This window comes from Bubalus kerabau, chromosome 10 (genome assembly GCF_029407905.1).
Source record: "Bubalus kerabau isolate K-KA32 ecotype Philippines breed swamp buffalo chromosome 10, PCC_UOA_SB_1v2, whole genome shotgun sequence".
Taxonomy (NCBI): Eukaryota; Metazoa; Chordata; class Mammalia; order Artiodactyla; family Bovidae; genus Bubalus; species Bubalus kerabau.
The window spans coordinates 54080084-54094023 of NC_073633.1; the positions used below are offsets into that span (position 1 = coordinate 54080084).

The window sequence follows — 13940 nt, forward strand, 5'->3', positions numbered from 1 at the left end:
ACAACTCCAACACACTGATGCACCTTTCCCTGGGAGATGAAAGCTGAGAGTGAAAGTTGGCACATGAAGCAGAATGTGGCTTTAAGCTTTCAGGATGCTAAAATGTGGTACCCAGCCTTCCTACAATGACCTCCTCCTTCATAGGTGCAGGTGCCCCTGTAATTTGGACATGGCTTCTGTGTCCCTCCCCTTGCTTCTATTAAAAAACAAGGGTGAAACCAGATGACCCACCTCAGCAGCCCAGTAGAGAGAGGACTTTCTTTTTTTTTTTTTTAATTTTATTTTATTTTTAAACTTTACATAACTGTATTAGTTTTGCCTTAATCAGCAGGCACCTTCCCAGCTGCCTCTCCTGCCCATTGGCTGCCTCTTCTAGCTACCTTCTATTTGCTGTTTGCTGTCTCCATCATATAACCCATGCCCTTTTCTCTTGTTCATTTGATCTGACTCTTGCCCAGATCTATGCATGGCTGGTCCTTCTTGTCATTCTGTTCTTGATTAAATGTCACCTCTTCAAAGAGTTGTTTTTCCCTTTACTTTGTAGAAGTAGCCCCTCAGTCACACTCTGTCATATTCCCTGGGCTTATTTATGTCATATCTTATGCTACAGAATATATCTTCATGGTTAGCTAGTGTGTTCACAGCTGCTCACTCTTCCCCCCTCCCCTAGTAGAATGAAAACTCTTATCAGGTACAGGCCATGGTGGCACCACCCACTGTACCCAACGTCTAGAACACAGTAAGGACTCGGTAGATACTTAAGGAGCGGGTGACTTCTCAGTCTGTTTATGTGACCTAGAACAGACTTCTTGACCTCTGAACTTTAGATCCCTCACTTAGGATGTGGAGATAATAAATATGTGTCTCCCCATGGTACTGTAAGATTAAATCCATTCCAAGCAAACTGGCCCAGGACAACAACTGATACATTCTAGTGTCATTCTTTGGGCTCTAAAATTTCAGCTCCAAATGCTTTTTCTTGGAGAAAGAGAAACAGAACCCCCCCTTTCTCTTGTCTCTTGAAGACCAATCCTTATTCAGCCAGCAATCATATTGTTAACTGGTTGCTGTTCCCAAATGGGAAGTTGAGCTCCAAGTTGAGTTATTAATGACTTTTCTATTGCACACTATTCTTTTCCCACAAGGATTTGTAATTCATTTTTCAAAAGCATCATTTCCTCAAACAGATCATGGATTAGAAAGTATCATCTGAATCACAGCAATGACTGATGCAGTGATGGGTGAGCAGTGAAAAGGCAGCCTAGAACCAGAATGATGGGAGGATATTCAAGAAACTATTGGCTCAGACACCTGTTACTTAGTAAGGAAATTTAAAATGAAGAATCATCAGCAATCTACTTGATAGTCTTTATTAACCTTCTTATTTGAGACAAGGTTTTTTTATTTTCATTTTTAGGTTATTTTTAATTAAACAATTCTCTTGAATCTGAACCTGAAAAAGAATATATATGGATAATTGAATCACTTGTATGCTTGAAACTAACACAACATTGCAATTACACTTAAATTTTCTTAAAAATAATGATCAAATTGTACACTGTGAATATATATGCTGTTATACCAATTAACCCTCAAAGCGGTAGGAAACCATTTTTTAAAATAACTATTACAAGTTATTGCAGCAATCAATGCAAAGAAATAGAGGGAAAACAATGGAATGGGAAAGACTAGAGGTCTCTTCAAGAAAATTAGAGATATCAAGGGAACATTTCATGCAAAGATGAGCACAATAAAGGACAGAAATGGTATGGACCTAACAGGAGCAGAAGATATTAAGAACCTGTGGTGGATTCATGTTGATGTATGGCAAAACCAATACAATATTGTAAAGTAATTAACCTCCAATTAAAATTTTTAAAAAAAGAAAAAAAAAAGAAGAGGTGCCAAGAATACAGAGAAGAACTATACAAAAAAGATCTTCATGACCCTGATAAACACAATGGTGTGATCACTCACCTAGAGCCAGATATCCTGGAATGTGAAGTCAAATGGGCCTTAGGAAGCATCACTATGAACAAAGCTAGTGGAGGTGATGGAATTCCAGTTGAGCTATTTCAAATCCTGAAAGATGATGCTGTGAAAGTGCTGTACTCAATATACCAGCAAATCTGGAAAACTCAGCAGTGGCTACAGGACTGGAAAATGTCAGTTTTCATTCCAGTTCCAAAGAAAGGCAATGCCAAAGCATGTTCAAACTACCGCACAATTGCACTCATCTCACACTCTAGCAAAGTAATACTCAAAATTCTCCAAGCCAGGCTTCAACAGTACCTGAACTGTGAACTTCCAGATGTTCAAGCTGGATATAGAAAAGGCAGAGGAACCAGAGATCAAATTGCCAACATACACTGGATCATCGAAAAAGCAAGAGAGTTCCAGAAAAACATCTACTTCTGCTTTATTGACTACACCAAAGCCTTTGTGTGGATCACAGCAAACTGTGGAACAGTCTTAAAGAGATGGGAATACCAAACCACCTGACCTGCCTCCTGAGAAATCTGTATGCAGGTCAAGAAGCAACAGTTAGAACTGGACTTGGAACAACAGACTAGTTCCAAATTGGGAAAGGAGTATGTCAAGGCTGTATATTGTCACCCTGCTTATTTAACTTATAGCAGGGTACAACATGCATAATGCCGGGCTGATGAAGCACAAGCTGGAATCAAGATTGCGGGGATAAATATCGATAACCTCAGATATGTAGATGATATCACCATTATGGCAGAAAGTAAAGAAAAAAGCCTCTTGCTGAAAGTGAAAGAGGAAAGTGAAAAAGCTGGCTTAAAACTCAACATTCAGAAAACTAAGATCATGGCATCTGGTCCTATCACTTCATGGCAAATGGGGAAACAGTGAGAGAATTTATTTTGGGGGGCTCTAAAATCACTGCAGCAATGAAATTAAAAGACACCCCTTGGAAGAAAAGTTATGACCAACCTAGAGAGCATATTAAAAACAGCAGTGACATTACTTTGCCAACATAGGTCCGTCTAGTCAAAGCTATGGTTTTTCCAATAGTCATGTATGGATGTGAGAGTTGGACTATAAAGAAAGCTGAGCACTGAAGAATTGATGCTTTTGAACTGTGGTGTTGGAGAAGACTCTTGAGAGTCCCTTGGACTTCAAGGAGATCTAGCCTGTCAATCCTAAAGGCAATCAGTCCTGAATACTCATTGGAAGGACTGATGTTGAAGCCTAAACTCCAATACTTTGGCCACCTGATGCAAAGAACCGAGTCCTTGGAAAAGACCCTGCTGCTGGGAAAGATGGAAGGCAGAGGAGAAGTAGATGACAGAGGATGAGATGGTTGGATGGCATCACCGAATTGATGGACATGCGTTTGAGTAGGCTCTGGGAGTTGGTGATGGAGAGGGAGGCCTGGCATGCTATAGTCCAAGGGGTCTCAAAGATTCGGACACGACTGAGTAACTGAACTGAACTGATTACAAGTTAAATAAATAAAATATTCTCTTAAACTGGTAGGGATCTTAGAAACCATTTGCTGCAAGCTTCATGCCTTACAGGTAAGGAACCTGAGGCCTGTAGAGAGCAAGATGTTTATCTGCAGTGTCCTCACTTATTTGTGACCAGTGGGGCCAGCCAGACCTCCTAATTCCATGACTCACCACTTTCCTATTGTCTGGCTTTCCTCCCCAAAAGCCCATCTAAATGTCTCTTGATTTCACTTAATTTTCCAGAAGTCTCTTTAAAAGTCAGTCATGTAAATGTTGATAGTCAAGTAGCCTGGTTTTTTAAAAATTATTTTTAATTGAAGGATAATTGCTTTAGAATAATGTGTTAGTTTCTGCCATCCATCAGCATGAATCAGCCATAGGTATACATCTGTCCCATTCTTCCTGAACCTCCCTCCCACCCCTTGCCATACCATGCCACCTCTCTACATTGTCACAGAGCTCCAGTTTGAGCTCCCTGAGTCATGCAAATTCCCACTGGCTGTTTTACATATGGTAGTGTATATGTTTCCATGCTACTCTCTCCATTCTTTTCTTCTGAAAACCACCCTAATTCCACTAATCTGTTATCACTGGATCTGTTTTCCATCTAGTTAGCCATCTAGCTCTACCTTCCGGTATATCCTCTCTTCTCCCTCTGCCCCTCCTGTTCCCGAAATTCAGCCTCTACACCAGTGCTGAATAGAAACACAGAGACAGAGTTTTAGGTGAAGTAGAAAAAAATGGCTTTGTTGCTTTGCCAGGCAAAGAGGGCCACAGCAGGCTAATGCCCTGAAAACTCTATGTCCCACCTGGAGGGTGTAGTAAAGAGTCTTACAGTATTCAAGGAGCAGGGTGTGATCAACTTGTGGACATTCTTCTGATTGGTTGGTGGTGAGGTAATCGTAAGTCAGCCTCATCAACCTTCTGGTTCCAAAGGGTCTGAGGTCTATGTGCTTGTGGGCAGCAAACAGTTAACTTCTTCAACCTGGTGGGAGTTTGTCTCTGCAAAACAGTTCAAAGGACTTGACTCAAAATATTATCTATAGTCCTTGAGGAAAAACTAAATGTTCTTGACTTTGTTTAATGGCCAAAGTATTATTATTTTGTCTTGCTTGACTGTTTTCTTTTCTGCAGTTTCTCACTTCTCTGATTTAAATCTATTCTCTGACTAAAGTTTTCCTATAGACAAAAGTCTATAGGAACATGGGTGTTGGGGCCTGTTCTGGAAAGGCCTCATAGGGTCCTGCTCAGTCACACTCTGTAGAGGGCAGTGGCCAGCCATCACCTCCCCCTCATCTCCTGAGTGTTCTCCTGTAAGCCTCTGATCCTGGACATCTCTTGTCTTCAGACTTCTCTCACAAGTGTGATTGTCAGTTTCAGTCATAGAATATTTACTTTGCATCTGATGGCATTTCTAGCCTCGCTGCCTCTCATCTTTTACTAGTTGGCTGGTCAGTAGGATAGTCTCTTCTCAACCTTAAAATTTGTGTATGTATTGCCTCAAAATGTTAATCTTGAGTAAACCTGTATAAAACACATGTAAAACTGATTAAAGTATGATTTAGTATAATGAACATTTTTATTTAGTGTAATGAACACTTAAAAATTCTTGCCATCGTCATCAAGAAGGACTAAACATCAAATGTATTTTCCAAAAAGATCTTCTTTAGCTAATAATAAAAAAAAAAAACCCTCAATGCTAAGTATATCCTATAATTTTACATCTGTTAAGTGATTCGAACTGTGAAACATTCATGCTAAAAAAGTTTGCCTTTCCAGCTGTTGCTCTGCTCTAAACACTGAACGTTGCTGAACAGGAAGTCTTCCTTGTGGTCTCAAAGTAGTTCTCACTGTTAGGATGCCTTTGAGGAGGGATGAGGAGCAGATTCTTTTTTTTTTTTTTTTTTTGCCTGCAGTTCAGCTGTTTTCATTTTCTTTTAACATATTAAGTCTGTTTAGAATTTGTCCCCAGAGTCTGATGTAATTCTAAATGGCCACAAGCTGGTTTTCATGGTCCTCTGTTGAGAAAGGGTGGACTCCACTTTGAAGCTAGCAGAAAAAACAAGAACCCAGCAGCAAAATCCCTTCCTCCTCCTCTTGTCACATCCCCAGTCAAAGGCTCTATGGGTCTTTTTGAAAGCTGAGCCCCCAGCCTACACGAATACATGAAGCCACTGTCGGACTGGGGCCAAGGAGAGGTGGGGACCAGAGGTGGTTTGAGCATGAACACCTGGTGTGAGAACAGGTGTGTACACAGCCTTCTGTGTTAGGAAGAGCATGTCTAAGACAACACACCTGCTCCTTTTGAGTATGTGAAGATTTCCCCCTGTGAAATGGGGATTTTAAAAATTTGACCTTAAAGGTAAACTAATATCCATGAATTAAGAGCTACCAGGAGAAAGATTTCAGCTCTGTGTTGTGGAAGGGATCCTCTAAGAGTCTGGGTTGCCAGTGGTGGGAAGGACCTTAGCAGTTGAAGCTCCCATTACTTTTAGAAGAACTCCCACATTTAAGTGCTCCAGGAAAGCTCCCACAGCAGTGTTTTAAGGTCCCACCAACAGAAAGATGAATCTTTCCGTCCAACAGTGAGGATTTTTACCCCACAAACAGCTATTACTCAAATTTGTTTTCTATGTCAGATGTCCAAGTAAGATTTAATTTCAAAAGCAATTCTGCTAGAAAAACAAAACAAAACAAAACTGCTCAGAATCCACTGCCCCTTGTGATTACTCAGCTCCCTTCTCGTCCTGGGCTGCTGTTACTACAGTGTTACCCAGGATCGCTGGACACTGGAGTCTACATCCCCAAAACAAGTACTGTCTCTCCGGTGGGTTCACTTTTGTGTGTGGGTAGGAAGTTACCCATCTTCATTGTGGATAGTGGGGATCTGACCATCTTATCGGCATCTGTTCATTGTAACTCACTCTCTTTAGGAACATTATCTTGAAGACATGAGCAAAAGTATTTTTTTTTTCATATTAACCATAAGAATTGGTTTCCATGATACTATGATTCTTTTACCTTATCATGGGCATTTCTTAGAGCTACAGAGAAAAGGATGACTTGGGAATCAGTGACGTAAAGTTAAAGGATAACACTGGGCTCCAAACGGGAGAAAAATGTGGGTTTACGGTAATAAAATTGCTTTTGAGAATCTTTGTTCTAGGGATGGGATATCAGCAAACATGACCTAGAATTTTAAAAAGCTCTAACTATTGTAGAGAAGATATACATGGGTGCTTTCTAAGAAGATAAATGAGAGTAGTTGAGTATAGCACTAGACGCTTAATTTTAAGAACATAGTTTATTTGAGAAACAACCTCTCTCAGGGGAAAAATATTTTTCTGAAGATGTTTTAAAATATTAGTACAAATATTATATTTTGGAGAGTTGATAGATAAAAATATCCTACTTGCTTTAAAATGTTATTAGAGGACAGCATTTAAAACAGGAATAATGAAAAACTGAACAGAGAAAACAGATTTGAGGGTCAGAAGATCCGTGTTTGGCAAAAAATGACAATGTGTTCTTGGGAAAATTGCTTTCCTTCTCTGGGCCTCAATTTCTATGTTCATTAATGAGGGAATCAGACCATATAACACAGTGCCTTTTCACCTCTTTTTTTAAAGTTTATTTTTAATTGGAGGATAATTGCTTTACAATGATGTGTTGGTTTCTTCCATACATCAGCATGAATCAGCTATAGGTATACACATGTCCCCTCCATCTTGAGCCTTCCTCCCACCTCCCACACCATCCCACCCCTCTAGGTTGTCATAGAGCCCCAGGCTGAGCTCCCTAGTCTATAGGGTAACTTCCCATTAGCTATCTATTTTACATATCGTAATGTACTTCTGCACCTCTTACATTTTTTTATTCTCTTACTGGATTAAACAAGTGTTCTCATTTCATCTAAAAATCAGTAAAAGCTCAAACAGACAAATTTTGTTTCTCTGTCCTCCACACTACTAGCCAGGGTTTCCCACATCAAGGCTTTTGAGACCAACCAAGTCAACCTTCGCTTTCAGGTTATAAGAATCACAGGAACTAGTCAGTTCATATGTAGCGTGCAACATAATCGTTTCTCCCTCCAAAAATAAATCTTTCGGAGCTACTCTGGATTATTACAAGCTCCTAAAAAGTGTTTAAGGGTCGTATAGGAATTCTTTTCATTTCTTTTGGAAGTATTCCTTTATGTAAAGGATAACTGATGAAGCGACACAATGTATGCTTTATCTGTGCATTTTTGTACAGTGGCAGCTGCTTCAGTAGGCTGGTATAGCTGTAGACACAGAACTGGAACATGAGGCCTTACGTTTTAAATTTTTATGTGGGTATAATCAAAGCAAAATGCACAGATCTTAATTATTCAGTTCAGTGAGTTTTGACAGTTATTTACTCTCATGTAACCACCACTCAAAATAAGATCTAGAACATTTCCATCCCTCTAGAAACTTCCCTTATGTGAGCACTTCTTTTAGTATCTTAGTTCCTAATTTTTGACCTTTTTAATTTAATTATCAAATAGTCCATGAACAAGAATCACAGGAAAAGTGGACAGCTTAATAAGGAACTTGGACTGCTCCTTACAATAATACTCTTTTTGTCTTGAACTTGATTCAAAGTATTAAGTGCTTTTCTTGAGCTGAACGATCAGATGTATTTTCATGTTCATATTCCACGTGGGGACATAATGTATACATAAATGTGTGTGGTGTACTCTTTGGTCTCACTGACCATTCCCAGAGCGGCCTTCACTATCCTATGGGGAAACTCCAGGGTATTCTGCCTGGGTGTCCACAGACTGCAGTTTGACGTGGTGATCTGAAAAGGAATAGGGGCTTCCTTGGTGGCTTAGACAGTAAAGAATCCACCTGCAATACAGGAGACCTGGGGTCGATCTCACAGTGGGGAATGTCCCCTGGAGACTGGAATAGCTACCTGCTACAGTATTCTTGCCTGGAGAATCGCATGGACAGAGGAGCATCAGGCACTTTTCTGGAGGCCTTGAGTTGTGTCGTCAGATGTGCACTAGGATGCCTTGGGACAAGAGTCCTGGTGTTGCAGGCTTTTCAGTGAATGAGCTGGAAGAAACCCCAGCAGGTTGAAAGGAGAGCTTGTCAGTTAGGGGAGGATATTGGAGGGGGGTCGGGGTAACAAACAGAGGAAGAGCCCTCCCTCAATGTCACCTTGGTTAGAACCTGGAGCTCAGAGGTGGAAGGGGGTGCTGCTGAGTTCCTGGAGTCTGGGAGGACGTGCTCTGGCCGAGAATCTCCCAGCAGTGTCTCCAGAAGACCTGCCACACCTGAGACAGCCCCTCATGTATCTGAGCCTCTGCCTGGATGGCTGACAACCAGCTCAGATTGGCTGAGTTTTCCACATTTGTCAGGGAGCCAGCTGCACTGGCTGAGCTGAGCATCTGCAGAAAGGAAGCAGAGAACCAGGAAAAAAAAAAAAAAGCTTTTAAGTCATTATTCTTATTCATTTCCCTATTCTCTGCCCCACCCCCTCGCAGTCTCTACTGCCATGCCTCTTTCTTCTTCTTCTTCTTTTTTTAAAAATCTTTTTATAACAATCTTTCTCTTTATGTGGCGAGAGCCCTTGGCATCCGTCCAGTGACCTGTCTGTAGAGAGATACTCCTCCCTTATAATTAGGCCTTTGTTACACCACTTCCTGATTTTCTTCTCTTTCTTTCCTTTTTAAAGCTTCTGGCCCTTGACACCCCAATGCCCCAGTGGAATAACCACACTTGTTAAAACGAAGGGTCTTCAAAAGGGTGATAAAGTTGGCTTCCTCCAGGAGGCCTGTGAGTTCATTCAGGCCCGTGGTTACAATAGACAAGGGCATGGAAGGACCCAAAGTAAGACATGTGTTGAGATGTCTTCATTCCCGTCACCACCTCACCTGCAGAGCTCGCCCCGCATCCCAGCCCCTATTCTTGGGCCCATTCATTTCTGGATTGCAGTTTCTCTATTTCATCAATCCTGGGTTAAAATCATACAGCTTTCTGAGAAGGAGGATGGGATTTCTTGTTGTCAAATACTCCTGAAAAGGCTCGGGCGTGTGTGTTTAGTCGTGTCTGACTCTGTGTGACCCGATGGACTGTAGCCTGCCAGGCTCCTCCGCCCGTAGGATTCTCTAGGCAAGAATACTGGAGTGGGTTGCCATTGCCCTCCTCCAGGGGATCTTCCCAACCCAGATAGAAAGGACTAAACCCTAAAGAGGTACAGAAAGCCAGTGATGGAGGACACAGGTGAATGCAGCTAGACCCCATTGTCCTGTGGCTCAAGCAGTGATGATCAGAGGAGAAGGGACACACTTTGATTAAGCTCAAGAAGAGGGATGTAGATCTGATTATTTACACCAATGCTTGGTTGCATTCCATTAAGTCCTTTTAAGGAAAATTAGTACCAGGGTACATGTAATAATAGCTACCACATTTGAGGGGTCATGCCAAAGAATGCTCAAACTACCGCACAATTGCACTCATCTCACACGCTAGTAAAGTAATGCTCAAAATTCTCCAAGCCAGGCTTCAGCAATATGTGAACTGTGAACTTCCAGATGTTCAAGCTGGTTTTAGAAAAGGCAGAGGAACCAGAGATCAAATTGCCAACATACACTGGATCATGGAAAAAGGAAGAGAGTTCCAGAAAAACATCTATTTCTGCTTTATTGACTATGCCAAAGCCTTTGACTGTGTGGATCACAATCAACTGTGGAAAATTCTGAAAGAGTTGGGAATACCAGACCACCTGATCTGCCTCTTGAGAAATTTGTATGCAGGTCAGGAAGCAACAGTTAGAACTGGACATGGAAAAACAGACTGGTTCCAAATAGGAAAAGGAGTACGTTAAGGCTGTATATTGTCACCCTGCTTATTTAACTTATATGCAGAGTACATCATGGGAAACGCTGGGGTGGAAGAAGCACAAGCTGGAATCAAGATTGCCGGGAGAAATATCGATAACCTCAGATATGCAGATGACACCACCCTTATGGCAGAAAGTGAAGAGGAACGAAAAAGCCTCTTGATGAAAGTGAAAGTGGAGAGTGAAAAAGTTGTCTTAAAGCTCAACATTCAGAAAACTAAGATCATGGCATCTGGTCCCATCACTTCATGGGAAATAGATGGGGACACAGTGGAAACAGTGTCAGACTTTATTTTTGGGGGCTCCAAAATCACTGCAGATGGTGGCTGCAGCCATGAAATTAAAAGACGCTTACTCCTTGGAAGGAAGGTTATAACCAACCTAGATATTCAGAAGCAGAGATATTACTTTGCCAACAAAGGTCAGTCTAGTCAAGGCTATGGTTTTTCCAGTAGTCCTGTATGGATGTGAGAGTTGGACTGTGAAGAAAGCTGAGAGCCGAAGAATTAATGCTTTTGAACTGTGGTAATGTAGAAGACTCTTGAGAGTCCCTTGGACTGCAAGGAGATCCAACCAATCCATTCTAATGGAGATCAGTGGGGTGTTCATTGGAAGAACTGATGCTGAAGCTGAAACTCCAGTACTTTGGCCACCTCATCAGAGCCTCAGAAAAGGCTGATGCTGGGAGGGATTGGGGACAGGAGGAGACGGGGATGACAGAGGATGAGATGGCTTTGTGGCATCACCAACTCGATGGACGTGAGTCTGAGTGAACTCCGGGAGTTGGTGATGGACAAGGAGGCCTGGCGTGCTGCAATTCATGGGGTCGCAAAGAGTTGGACACGACTGAGCGACTGAACTGAACTCAGTTGAGTGTGTAAAAGCCTGAAAATCTCACATTCACTGAAGTCTTCAGAATATAAAGAAGAAATTATGAGAGGTTTTAGTCTTTTTGCTTCAGGATTGGTGATGTTTCATTCTGTTCCCTTCGTTTTGAAATCTGTGGTTCAAAAGCAAGTAAATGCCAAACAGCCTTTGACAACCATACTTGGTGATCACTCTTTCTTAAAGGTGGCTTTTATAAATGAAAAGCTTGGACATGATATTGGATTTTTGTTTACCCTCAGATTGATTTCCTCATTAACCCAAAGTGTTAGCAAATAACACTTGGTGGGCTTAAATCCAGTGAAAGATAAAACTAAGGTTTTTTTTCCCCTTTTATGGATTTTAGAGGTTTGGGGTATGGATTGTATTTCATTTTCCTTTGAAAATTGTATGTCTAGTGGAACATTAAAAGAAAAAGTGGATTTTTTTTTTTTTGGTGAAGGGGGGGTTGTGATGAACAGAGATCCAGCCCCCCTCCAAGTTGTCTTTATAACCAACCTCCTAGTAGAATTGTTTATAGATGTGTAGTTAAAGAATACCACATACTCTACTTGATGGCTTAAGAGATTGAAGTTATGTCTCTTGGACAAACTTGGGCTGACTGAAAATTAAATGGGATATTGATTGTACAGGCATGTCTAAAACATTGAAGCTAGATCCCAGGTTTGTAACTTGCTTTGTAAGTTACTTAGCCAGTCTTTGAAAGGATATCCTTAATACCTTCCTCACAATAATTTGGTGAAGATTAATGAGATTCTGTGTATGGAGTGCCTGGTGGGATGCTAGAAGAATGCACAAATGAGCTATTTTTCAAAGACCTGTAGTATGCTTTCTCAAGTTAGAAAACTTACCACTTATCCAAGTAACAGCTGAGCTTAGCAATGAGAAACCGTAGGTAACCAACTTCTATCTACATTGTTAGATATCCAATGCCAAAGACAGGTAAGTTGTGTAGACGAGTGTGCCCATTCCTTCCATTTCAGAATATTCTGGTGACTAATGAAGAGGGTGTTGGTGGGTGAGATACCTTCAGTCTATGGACCACTTGTTTTCTGCTGAAGCAATTGGAGGTTTTGAGTCCCAGAGACCCTTGTATAAGCATGGTGAAACAGTATTTTAAGTATCCAAAGTACCCAAACCAGCCCAAAGTAAACTTTCTTATACTCCAGACTGATTTTTGACTTGCTTACCATCTCTAATATTTCTTTCTGTGAAACAGGGCATTCTGATTTCTAAACAGAAATTGTTTACCTGCATCTCCACAACCTGTGGGGATGGTTCTCTGACAAGTTCCATGGTGCCGTGGGCTCTCATTGTGAGATGAAGTTTGGCAACAGATGGTTAAGTGCTCATGGGAATAAACTTGAACCTTCTCAACAAAAGAGGCTGCAGGAGAGAGGAGTCATCCCACTGTAGTACCCCAACAAGATCTAGACTGAATCCTACTCTCTAACTGGAGGACAAAGGATTTCTAACTATCTTTGTTCCTATTCTTGGGGAAAAAAATAGAACTTAAATTTTTAATATATTTTTAAGTATATTGTCTAAAAAAAATTTAAAAATTCAGGCTGTGCTGTTACAACACGCAACATCTTAGTTCCCTGACCAGGGATCAAACACAGGCCCCCTGCGTTGGGAGCAGAGTCTTAACCACTGGACCACCAGGGAAGTTCCTGTTCCTATTCTTTTATATGAGTTATTCATAAGTTGAAAGTGTGTTGTGTCAGTTAGGACCCATCCTATGTGAGTTGTAGTGGCAGACTTTTAATGCACAGATTATGGAGATTTTTAATCCTCTGGAAAGTGAAGGAAATGCAGGTACCTAGATTCCCTTCCATGCCAGTGCCAGTGCTTCTTAAACTATGATCCCTGGATGGTCAACATCTCTTTGAACTTGTTACAAATGCAAATTCTAGAGCTTTCTGCCAGGCTCCCTAAATCAGAAACTCTGGTGATAGGACCCAACCTGCTAAGGAAGTCTAGTGGATATTAGATTTTGAGGGTTACTGGTTTAAGAATTCAATTGAATTCTTATCTATACTGCAGTCTTTGGGGCAAGGGATGTCTCTAGAAAGTAGAGTAAGGAGAGTTCTATGGCAAGGTAAGGGGCTTAGTAAACATTTATGATTGTTTTTTTAATGCAAAAATCATTTTATTTATTTATTTTTTTACTTTACAATATGTGGGGATGCCAGATAAAATCTAAGATGCCCAGTTAAATTTGAACTAAAAATAAATAAATTTTTAGTATACATATGTCCCATTTGATGTCCTGTGTTTTTATTTGCTAAATCTGACAACTCTGTCTGAAAGTAAAGTTAGGTTGTGTAGAAATTTGACAGACCCCCATCTCAAACAAGTGATCAAGGTTAATTGTACCACTGATAAATCATGTTAATATTATGTGTTCCCTGATTAAGTCGTGATTAGAAAGGCACTTAGCCCCTTAAACTATTTTTCTTCAAGCTTTATAACCTCAATTTAATCATTAGAAAACATCAGACACTCCCAAATTGAGAGACTCATCAAAAGTATCAAAGTCATGAAAAACAACAATTGAGCGACTGTCAATGATTGAGGAAAAAAAAAAAGAAAAAAGGCATGGATGACTAAATTCAATGTGGGATTCTGGAAAGAAAAAAAGATGTTAATGGAAAAACTAGCAAAATGTGAATGAAGTCTGAAGCTTAGCTAATAATAATATAC

At 40.7% G+C, this 13940-nt stretch overlaps 1 protein-coding gene across 7 annotated transcripts in view; it reads left to right on the top strand.

The window, feature by feature from the left end:
* RORA (RAR related orphan receptor A) overlaps positions 1-13940 on the top strand; it is an 816521-nt gene that overhangs the window by 244027 nt on the left and 558554 nt on the right. The window lies entirely within an intron of this gene.